Source organism: Ruditapes philippinarum, unplaced genomic scaffold, assembly GCF_026571515.1.
Source record: "Ruditapes philippinarum isolate M1 unplaced genomic scaffold, ASM2657151v2 ctg2680_1_1_1_1, whole genome shotgun sequence".
Classification (NCBI taxonomy): Eukaryota; Metazoa; Mollusca; class Bivalvia; order Venerida; family Veneridae; genus Ruditapes; species Ruditapes philippinarum.
The window spans coordinates 365,955-376,202 of record NW_026855094.1 but is presented as its reverse complement, the minus strand read 5'-3'; positions in this window follow the sequence as shown (position 1 = coordinate 376,202).

The following is a 10,248-nucleotide window of genomic DNA, read 5'->3' as shown; positions in this document are numbered from 1 at the left end:
TGTTAAAGGTATTATTGTTTTTATATATTTGTTCTAACTGTTCAATAAATATTTTTACATTTTAAAAATGTAAACAAAGGCTTTTCCTATTTGTATCCCTTTAACTTAATATTGTTTAAACCCAAAACAGTGTTGCGACTTATACGATACCAAAGTAAAAGTTTATCATATGAAGGTCGCCACAGTAAAGTTGGATAAAACATCTCTCAGTCTTGTTTCTTGTTTCGTATCCATTAACATTAAAGCCAGGGGCATAAGCAACAAACGCATAAACACATAACTTGATGGTTGATTCAATTATTTGGTGTGTAAGGTCTTAGCGTAATTCAAGAGGGTAAAACAAATCAGACATATGGTCGTGAAGACCATAAAAGGAATATAATGAGTGCATTTGTTTATTGTGAATGGAAGCAAATCAACCTGTATAAATAGGCAAACAGTTTTTTTATTATCAAAACATAACCTGAATATCAAATGAGTAATGAATGTTTTCTTTTAGTGACATTTCGCTGTTTGCACACACCACATGTCACGTATTTTACCTTGTTATTTCTTATGTCTATTTATTTGAGATTTTAAAGTACTGTTCTATTCTGGTCTGACTACCGTTTTGAAGAACTTTACCGTTTTAGAACGAATCCATTTATCAGAAAATAATATTAGATATCCGTCGTTCTTTCATATGTTTACTCAAAATTCTAAAATATATATAATTTTGTATTACTTATTTTGCAATCAAAATTGTAAAGACATTCAGTGCTACCCAATATAATAATACTGTTATAAACGATGATTTGGCGCAAATTGAACGTGTCTGATTGCTACAAACGTCACGTGCCGGTTATACAGAAGATTAACTATCCAACAAGTATGCTTATGTAAACCTTATCCGACTTTTCAATATCATTATTATTTCTACGACAATTAACGAGTTCTTTGGACAACTTAAAATGATGTATAGGTAGTTTCATATTATATTCAATTTGTTGTCATTTTGAAATAATACTTCACAGACAAAGAAATAGAACGATACTATCAAGCGAACAAAAAAGAAAAAAATAGGTCCTGTTATCCTTATTGCAAGTGTCAAAACCCTCGGAAACATTTGTAACATAATCAAACAAGAATTATCTTTGAAAAAGTACTAAGCTGGCGTAAAACTTGTTAATTTGAGTATGTTTGATCTTAGTTTTCCATACAAAATAAAATGTTTGCATATATTACATAACAATGACGTAGTAATTTCTTGAAGGGTTATTAATCTTAATTTCCTATGAAACAATAAAAGATGTTTAGATATTCATTAAACTTGACATTTTTCACTATTTGAGACCTCAAAAGGAAGGTAGAAAGTGCCTTGTTTTGCGTTTATATGAGGTAAAGGGTAAATGCAAATCCTCCTATCTGAAAGTGCGTTCATTTACTGTAAAAAGAGGTGTGAGGCAATCTTTTTTTTTTTCTCCTTCATTTATATAATTCAGCTATATAGGCCATTATCGTTTTATAGGTAATAAGGTGTTTTGGCTAAGAGATTAAATTAGTTCTTTACCACTTCATTTTGAGTACTTATATCTGAGCCGAACAAAATGAAGGAAAGCTGTTCCCGTTTATGAATACTAACTAGCAGTGCAATATATTTTTTAATTTGTTTATCATTATCACATCGGTCTAGCAAAATACTCTAATACACTTTTCTTTAAAATGCAGCTTAACCGACTACGGTTGATGTTGTTGATATTTCCCTTCCGACTCATTAAGAGGGTATATTACTTTTATATGTATACCATTTGTGCAGTCCGAAGTAACCATTCTGAAACTGAAAACAGTGATCTGGTACGAAATGTAAGAAGAAAATCGCTCACGGTCTCATTTAATAGACAGATGCAACTGTCGGTGAAATATTTCATTGTCTGGATTGTTAAAAGGCGATTGAGGCTTGTTTGTTGAAAGTTATGGAAGTGATGTCAAAAATCCTTAATATTTGTGTATATATGTGTATGTGCGTGTGCGTGCACGTGTGCGTGTGCGTGTGCGTGCATTGCGCGGGTGTGTGTGTATGATTGCGTACGTGTGTGTGTGAAGTTTAATAAGGATCTATCCGAGAAAATAGTGTGGGTTTATATGGCTATGAAAACAATAGGTTACAGTAAATGTTCTTTCGCCCTTTTCATTCCGTTAAGTTGTGTGTGGTTTTTGGTGGTTTATGTGGCTTTTTAGAACACTAGAATAGTCATATTAAACGAAAAAAGTTCAGGCACTGAGAGTGAGGATCACGGACAGGTCACCAATCATGCCCTTTCTTTACATTTTGGGACCAATAAGATACTCATATATACCCCCAAAATTAGACGAAGATGAATAGCCTCAAATTATTCCCTTTGAGCATATAAATCGTAAGTCAAAACAAAGAACAAAAAGGGTTGCAATCGAATGACATATCCTTAGACCTTGTCATTTGTAGAAAATGTTATTACTTTTTCATGTATAGATCAAATTCATATATACTCCTGCAGACTGAGGCTAGGCTTCGGTTATAGTAGCTACCCCAAGAGAGTTTGAAACCATTCCGTACAATAGTAGTGGAAACATTCGGTCAAATTGTTGCACGGACGCACGAACACACGCATGAACCAGTGACATAAGCATATTTCTCATCTGAGGATTATTAGCATAATCATCTGAGTCAAAATATTATGATGCAATTTTAAAGCACTCGACTTAACTTACATGAGCGATAATGGCTGGCATCGGTACAAACACAAGAGATAGGAGTCCAATTAAGTTGACTGTGTCTATTCAAGAGCACCGTGTCAAAAAATCTGAAATGATTTTGTAATCTTGAACACTTTGTCTTGATATCTCATCTCATGCTTTTCATTTTTCGTTTTGTTGCATTGCAAAATATATAAATCAATTGATATTCTGTGTAAAGAGGAATTGTAAATGCAAAACCCGATATGGTATTCAAAGCTTGCAATCTAGTCTCAAATTCTTTAAAAAATACTACGTTTAATTGATCTACAAATTACATAATTTTGGATATGAAATTTTTTTATGATGTAAAATATCCCAACAACGACTTAAAAGTAAATTAAGCAAGATAATTGGAACCATCTATAAATTAAAAAGGGTTTGACAATGAATCTTTCCTTACGCTTATGTATTCGTATATAACTATGTATAATTGTGAGACAAAGGGTTAGGATCTGTGAGGTAGATCTAATTTAAAGAGCTCTTTCAAACAACAATTCTATTTATTTTATTTGTTCTTTTTGTTGTTCTCAGATCACATGATTGAGTTTGGCATTTTTTGTTTTCTTTATAATTGCAAGTAATATTGATGAATATTTAGATTAAACAAATACATAATGTCATAACCGAAGAATTTGTTTAGGAATATTTGATACGTTTTCATAAATTTGTAAGAAAATATTAAATGTGTTCCTTGTTGTTATTTTTGTTGTTGTTAACTATTTACGGGGTTCGTTTTGTATATTTTTTTTTCCTGACCAGTAATGTGATGTGTTAATGACATGGAATAAAAAGCTACACCTTTACAGCACCACAAGCGTAAGCACATTGTTGTAAATGACAGCGTTTGTCAACTAAAGTATTATTTACTGAATACTCCACGATATTTTATTATTAACAATTCATCTGCATTACTTTCCAAACAGTCCTAAATCATTTAATAACGTTTCATGACTTTGTCCATTGTTTGAAAATACGAAGCTAGTATGTCAGGAAAATATATATACCCATTATTGATCGATAAACTAGAGCTAATTTTCCAACATCAGGTTGTTCCACGTTGTCAATGTCCTCGTGACGTGTATAAGTCTCGTTTGTTGTTTGGACCCAACACTCTCCTTCTTAATAAATTGAAAATATTATTAAGTGCAATTTGTGAAAAATATAGATGAGATCGTGTACAAATTGAGAGCACGAATAAAATGTGCAGTAATCTGATACAATGAACAAATATTTATACAAAGCAAACATTATGACAAAGATCTAGAATAAAAATAAAAGGTATTATGATAATTCAAGCGTATGTTAAATTTTCCAAACATATACTAGGAAAAGATATAAAATTATTTCAATTGTTTGATAACGCTCCATTTTGTTTCATAGAAAAACAGGACCTTATTCTATTACAAGTAAATTGTATGATTTAATATAGTTTAAAATTAATATACCATTTTAAACTACAGTGACATCATCTTCCCTGTTATACTCATAACTGTCAGTCATTTTGATATATATGCTTGAAATAAACCTAAATGTGCTTCTCAGACATCAAATTGTAAGAACGTGTACAATATAGAATGATTTTGCATGCAATCCTTGTCTATAAATGTCAATCAATTAGGTATATGAGCCTGAAGACGAATAATAACTAGATGAGTTACTTGTAAATTTACTTCAAGCAACAGACAATGAAAATATAACAATAAACAATATTTGACATGCCGCACTAGCATGTTTTATTAACAATGATTGATAACTAAAAACCTTATTGAATTTAACATCTTACTTTTTTAGTTTTTACAAACAAAAGAAAATATAACATTAATATTAAGTATCAATCATTTACATTGTTTTGATAACATTGTTGTTTATTCGGATAAAAACACGAAATATTGATATTGTCTACCGTTTCAGGGGGAATATTGCACTTTAGTCAACATCCGGAATCATAATAAAGTTCACTGCAACCAACAATATGAGTTTGAATACTTTAAGAAATATTCTCAGAAGAAACTGGATACAATTTACAAAATAAGATCCTTAAAATACACCTAAGTTAACATTTTATTAAAACTAAGACATTATGGATACTGGTTCTTGTACCGATATAATTATCAGATATTCAGCATAATAATTTTAATTACATCAAGTCTTAGACTGGTGGTGGCAAGAGATTCATTTTATGCCAATAATGCAGAGCCAAATTTTGGTGTTCACTGTTTGTTATATAGTGAAAACATATTTTAATTTTTTCCTAACAAGGATTAAGCATTGTATGGTTATTAGCCTAATGCTTTATATGCAATATGAGTTTCATGAAAATTAATGATGTTTTCTCCTAAAAGTAAAACAATATTATTTTTACAAGTTTGTATTGTCATTCGCCTCATAAAACTTAAGAGACGCATATATTTACTATAAACATAGACAATGGCTTTGAGCATGCACTTGAAAACTATGCTAAAGTCATATATTTAAATTATGCGAATGAAGGCAATTATCATGCACCATTGTCTAAGAAGCTAAACGTCGATCAATTAAGATGAATATGTCGACGTAAAATTGTATTTTAATTTATTATTTTACTTGATATTTCAAAAAGGTTTACATATTTTTACCATAAAAGTGATGTCAATTTTAACCCCAAAAACAAAAGTGCAACAAAGGATATTGCTGCTTGTGGCAATTTCAACACTTCATTCACCATATCTTGATTATTAGCCGTAAGTAAATGCTGGTGAATTGTCAAAATACTTTATATCAATGTTAAGCATTTTGGTAAATGTCTGTTGTTTTTAGAGAGTTGCTATATCATTCAATAATTTGAATTTTACGTTTACTTAAGAGCACTTATCGGATTTGTGAAATAATAACATACAGTTTGCCGTGTTATGCTTTTCCAAAAGATATTTTAAAAAAAAAACTGAAAACCTTAAAGAACGCCTATAAAGGCAAAATTCAAAGTTTTGCAGACTTGGTTTGATTAAGCCTGGTAACCGACAGTTGTAGGAACTACAAAGTACTGTCCAACCACTAGTACCAACTTAAGTCTATAAACATATTTACAACTTAAATGTCTACAAAGTAGATGAGTCGAGTTTCTCAAAAATATATAAGATGTAGGAATTCCGCTTTACTCATTAACTTTACTTTACTTATTTTGCATAAAAGAACGAAATCAAATGTTAATGCCCTAAGATATTTGAGATGAAAGCTATTGTTGTACTAAACACATCATTATTAATTCCAAGTTGTATATAATTGGATAGGACAACATCTCTTGACAAGTTTGGCAGGGCTCATTTTAATTACCACGTTGGTCCACGTTGAAAATGTCCTCAAGACATGTATAATTAGTTGTAAAGGAGTTCTTTTCTATTGTTTTACTGCGTTCCGTAAATGTCACTCGCCCTTGTTGATTTTTTCTCTAATATTAAAAATTTTATTACGTGGAATTTGTGTGAACAGTATGGATTAGATCGTTTAAAAATTTGAGTATACGAATAAAATTTGCATGAACAAATATTTATACCAAATATTCATACATTCAAACAAACGTTTACCTTTTATGTTAGTTAATAACTCAGTATTTACAATTATATGATTTAAAATTTACAGAAAATACGAGAAGAAATAAGATTAAATTCGACTCAATTTCACGTAAAATCATATGTGACATAGCAAACAATCATTTTAATATGTTTAATGTAGTTTCACTAAACATTAGATTACAGTCTGATTACTATATTACTAATAAACAAAGTCGGCAGCTCTACTGTACAATTCTAGATGAATCTTACACAATTTAAGTGTTTGCAATTAAAATGACTAACCTAAAATGCAAAAGACGATCACCAACATTATTTGCAACTACACAGACAAATTCCATAATTATTTCTGTTCACTAACTTTATTGTCCAAAAACCTTCCGTCTCCTTGTTTTAATAGCCTTCTTTTAAATTAACAGGGAGAGCAGCAATGGGCAAAGCCTAAATAGTGCGCATTTTACAATTTTCAACTCAGAAGACAGTGAAACAAAAAACGGCCAATAACGTGAAATAAATGCCTACCTTCATCACGCAAATATGTTTAGTGAAGTAAGCCCACTTTTGTTCACGCGATGAAAGTAATGTGAATGACCTCATTATAGAAGTACATCCAATATAGTTTTTTGTTCAGCCAATAAAGTATTCGTTACCTTTATCTTATTTGATCGTATTTAATTTGCTCAGATGTATCAAAAACTCGATACGTCATCCGAATATTCAAAGGTATGGATGTCTGTGTTTTTGAAAAACCCTTTTCAGGATGAAAAAGGTATTCACACATCAGAAAAAAATCATTTTACTTAAATTATAAGTTGTTAACTATTTCTTGAAATTATAATAGGTTTTTGTTTGTTTTTTTTTTTTAAGTATAAAACCCATATATGTCATTTATGTGATAATAAAATCAACTAATAACGCTTTTTACCCTAAAAATAAAGTTTGCCATTTTTTCAAAAATTAAGTCTTACTAAGGTAAAATTAAAATGGCCCCAAAACTGTTTGTTGAAAATGCCCAAAAACTGTGATTAGCTGTTTGGTCGTCTTTTCCTAAATTTTTTGGGGTTTATACTATTACAAAAAATATCTTTATGGCTAAAAATTTCAACATGATTGAAATGGTATTTCATAATTTAGATAGATAATTTTTTTTTGCTGGGGACTTGTGTTTCTTCAATGATGTCCTCTTTTTTGATTATTTCTATTTCTATTTTATGACATCTAGCAAAAATGGTGGAAAAAGTAATAGTGACCTCGTTTTAAAATTTTACAATAAACGAACAGATCTTTTTGTCCTAAATAGAGGTACCTTTTGGAGTCATTGATATATCTATGATAGACACAAGGTATAAGCTAAGGCAGTAGATAATAACGTTATCTTAATGGATGATAACGCGCGTCAACACAGGGTTTGTATGGTCCAGGACTATTTGCGAAGTTACGATGTTGAGCATCTTGACTAGCTAGCTCAATCATCCTGCCTTAATCCGATCGAGCACAACGTGGAATTAGCTGAAGGTATGGGTATCGGCTCATCAGGTGCAACCTGATAGCATTCCGTGAATTGAGGACATCTGGGTACAAGGATGGACCGTCATCCCAGCTAGGACTGCCGACAGCATCATAGAGGCATGAGAATGTGTAACCATGGAGTTTTCTGTAGCAATGGATCGCCTTGCAAACATTATGAGGTTGGGAACATTTGGAAAGCAATAAATGTGTCCAAAATTCTCGGGTATTCCTCTTCTCTGACATTAATTTGCAAAATCATTGAAAAATTTCAATCTGTCTTTCAATCAAATTTAACATTGAACAACTGAACATTATTAAAAACCATATTGGTAAACGGGTATCAAATAATTTGCCGAAAAATTTTACATTAACATTTGGCGATTAGAAAATAAAAGGGGGGGAATTGGTCAAAAAATTTTTAAAGGCACCCCTTAAATTCTATTGTTGTGGATTTTAAAATATTTAGTGACAAATAAATGATCATTTTTTATATTATTTACGCATCCTAAAATAATTAGCTAATAAATAATATTCAATATATGTAGTATAATATTCTAGATAAATCCAAAACATTTAAAGTGTTTGATTTTAATATGAAATTTCTTTCTCCAAAGTAGATCAAGATAAGGTTTTGCATTTACAGCGACAAACTCCATAATTACTTATGTCTACTTATTTAAATAGCCCGAAAAAGTTTAAAGATCATTGGGGAGTGTAAAGGATAAAGCCTGATTAGTGCTTATCAGACAGTTTTAAAGTTGGAACACATTTACACAAAAAATACCAATGATAACGGCAAACACAAGCATTATTGGGTTTTGCATGTCATTAACCTTATTCTAGATGAACATTCCAAAGGAGGTTTGTTTAAACCCATTAAAATATACCCAACTTGCTAATTTGACTTCTTTTAATTTTTGGATGTGGTCAAAAACGCCGTGGTATTCAAGTTCTAGTTGTTTCTCTATATGGAAAAACAACTTTCAAAGGGGCAAAAAAACCTTTTCTATTCAAATGTCTGAACCCAAAGTTTTGGTAACTATTGATAAGTTTTTCATGTATTTATGACCTTTTTGTCTGTATTTTGAAGAAGAAGACACGTGTTTGAAATGTATCAATTTGATAAGGCCATTCCACTTTAAACATAAACTACATATGTTGCCCCAAAAGGATGAAAAAACCAACTATTCTCTTTAAAACAATTAATGTTTTGTTTTGTTTTTTGAACTAATTTACAAGTAAAATGTAATAAAAACTAAAATAAATAGAGAAATAAAGAATCACTATAGATTGCTTAAAACTGCAAAATTAAAAATGTTGCAAACATTTTTTGATTGAGCATATTCATAGACGCTACTGGAGAATGCAGACTACCGTTCACGGCACCTAGTACCGGCTTATAGAGGAGAATTCAAAACTTAATATGAAGTAAACAATAGGGGAGCGGTGGCCTAGTGGTTAAGGTGTCTGCCTCTAACCCAGAGATCATGGGTTCGAGCCCTAAAATCGGGTCACGACCCATGTTTCTCCATATGACACCAAGTACTGGGTTCGGTTCCAGGAAGCGGACTCGAAAAGTGATTAATATATAAGTTTGCAAGAACTTGTTTCGCAAATCGAGCTTAAAATAAATATGTTTTAAACCCAAAAGTAAACAATACAACGTGTGCGGCTAAACCCGGAATACAATGGGCAAAACTAAATAAAAAGGGCTGTTAGAGAGGGAAAACAGAGGTTTATGAAAGCTTGCATATCACAAAACCAAACTGTCAAAAAGAAAAATTTAAAAAAAAAAAAACAGGCAAATATCTTGAGTTTGATTAATCCGTATTCAAGTTTACGATAAAACTACAAAAATATTAAGTCTTTAAAAAACAATGGGACAAAGAACTGAAATCGTAGGTTTTTAGAATTAAACATTTACGACTGTTTAGTTACATCCCGCCCGTCTTCTTGTTTAAATGGTGGTCAGAATGACCCAAAGAAAATTAAAAATTTTTCAATTAATTTATATATATCACGCTTAATGTTGACCAAGATTTTTTTTGCATAAATAGAACCCAAAAGAAAAAACAAATGTCAATGGCCTTAGTATTGGAGGTGAAAGCTATCGTTTTAAACTGAACACCATTCCATTAATAATTCAGCGGTTTTATCTGATTGGGAACAGGGCAACATTTCCTGACATGGTTTTAAAGGCTTAACTCTATCACCACAGTTATCCACTTGTTCTCCTGATTTGGGGATGCTCTTTCTTACTGTTGTTAACTTTCAAGTAAAAACTCGACATATTAACAAGAAAAAGCAATTTCATATTCTAATATTAAAAACGGATTTAACCAATTTAGTTCACAATCAAATTATTTTATTTATTAATATTAAACATTATATATATTATTCTATAACCATTCTAGTGTTGTTGTAAAGCAGTTTTATATTA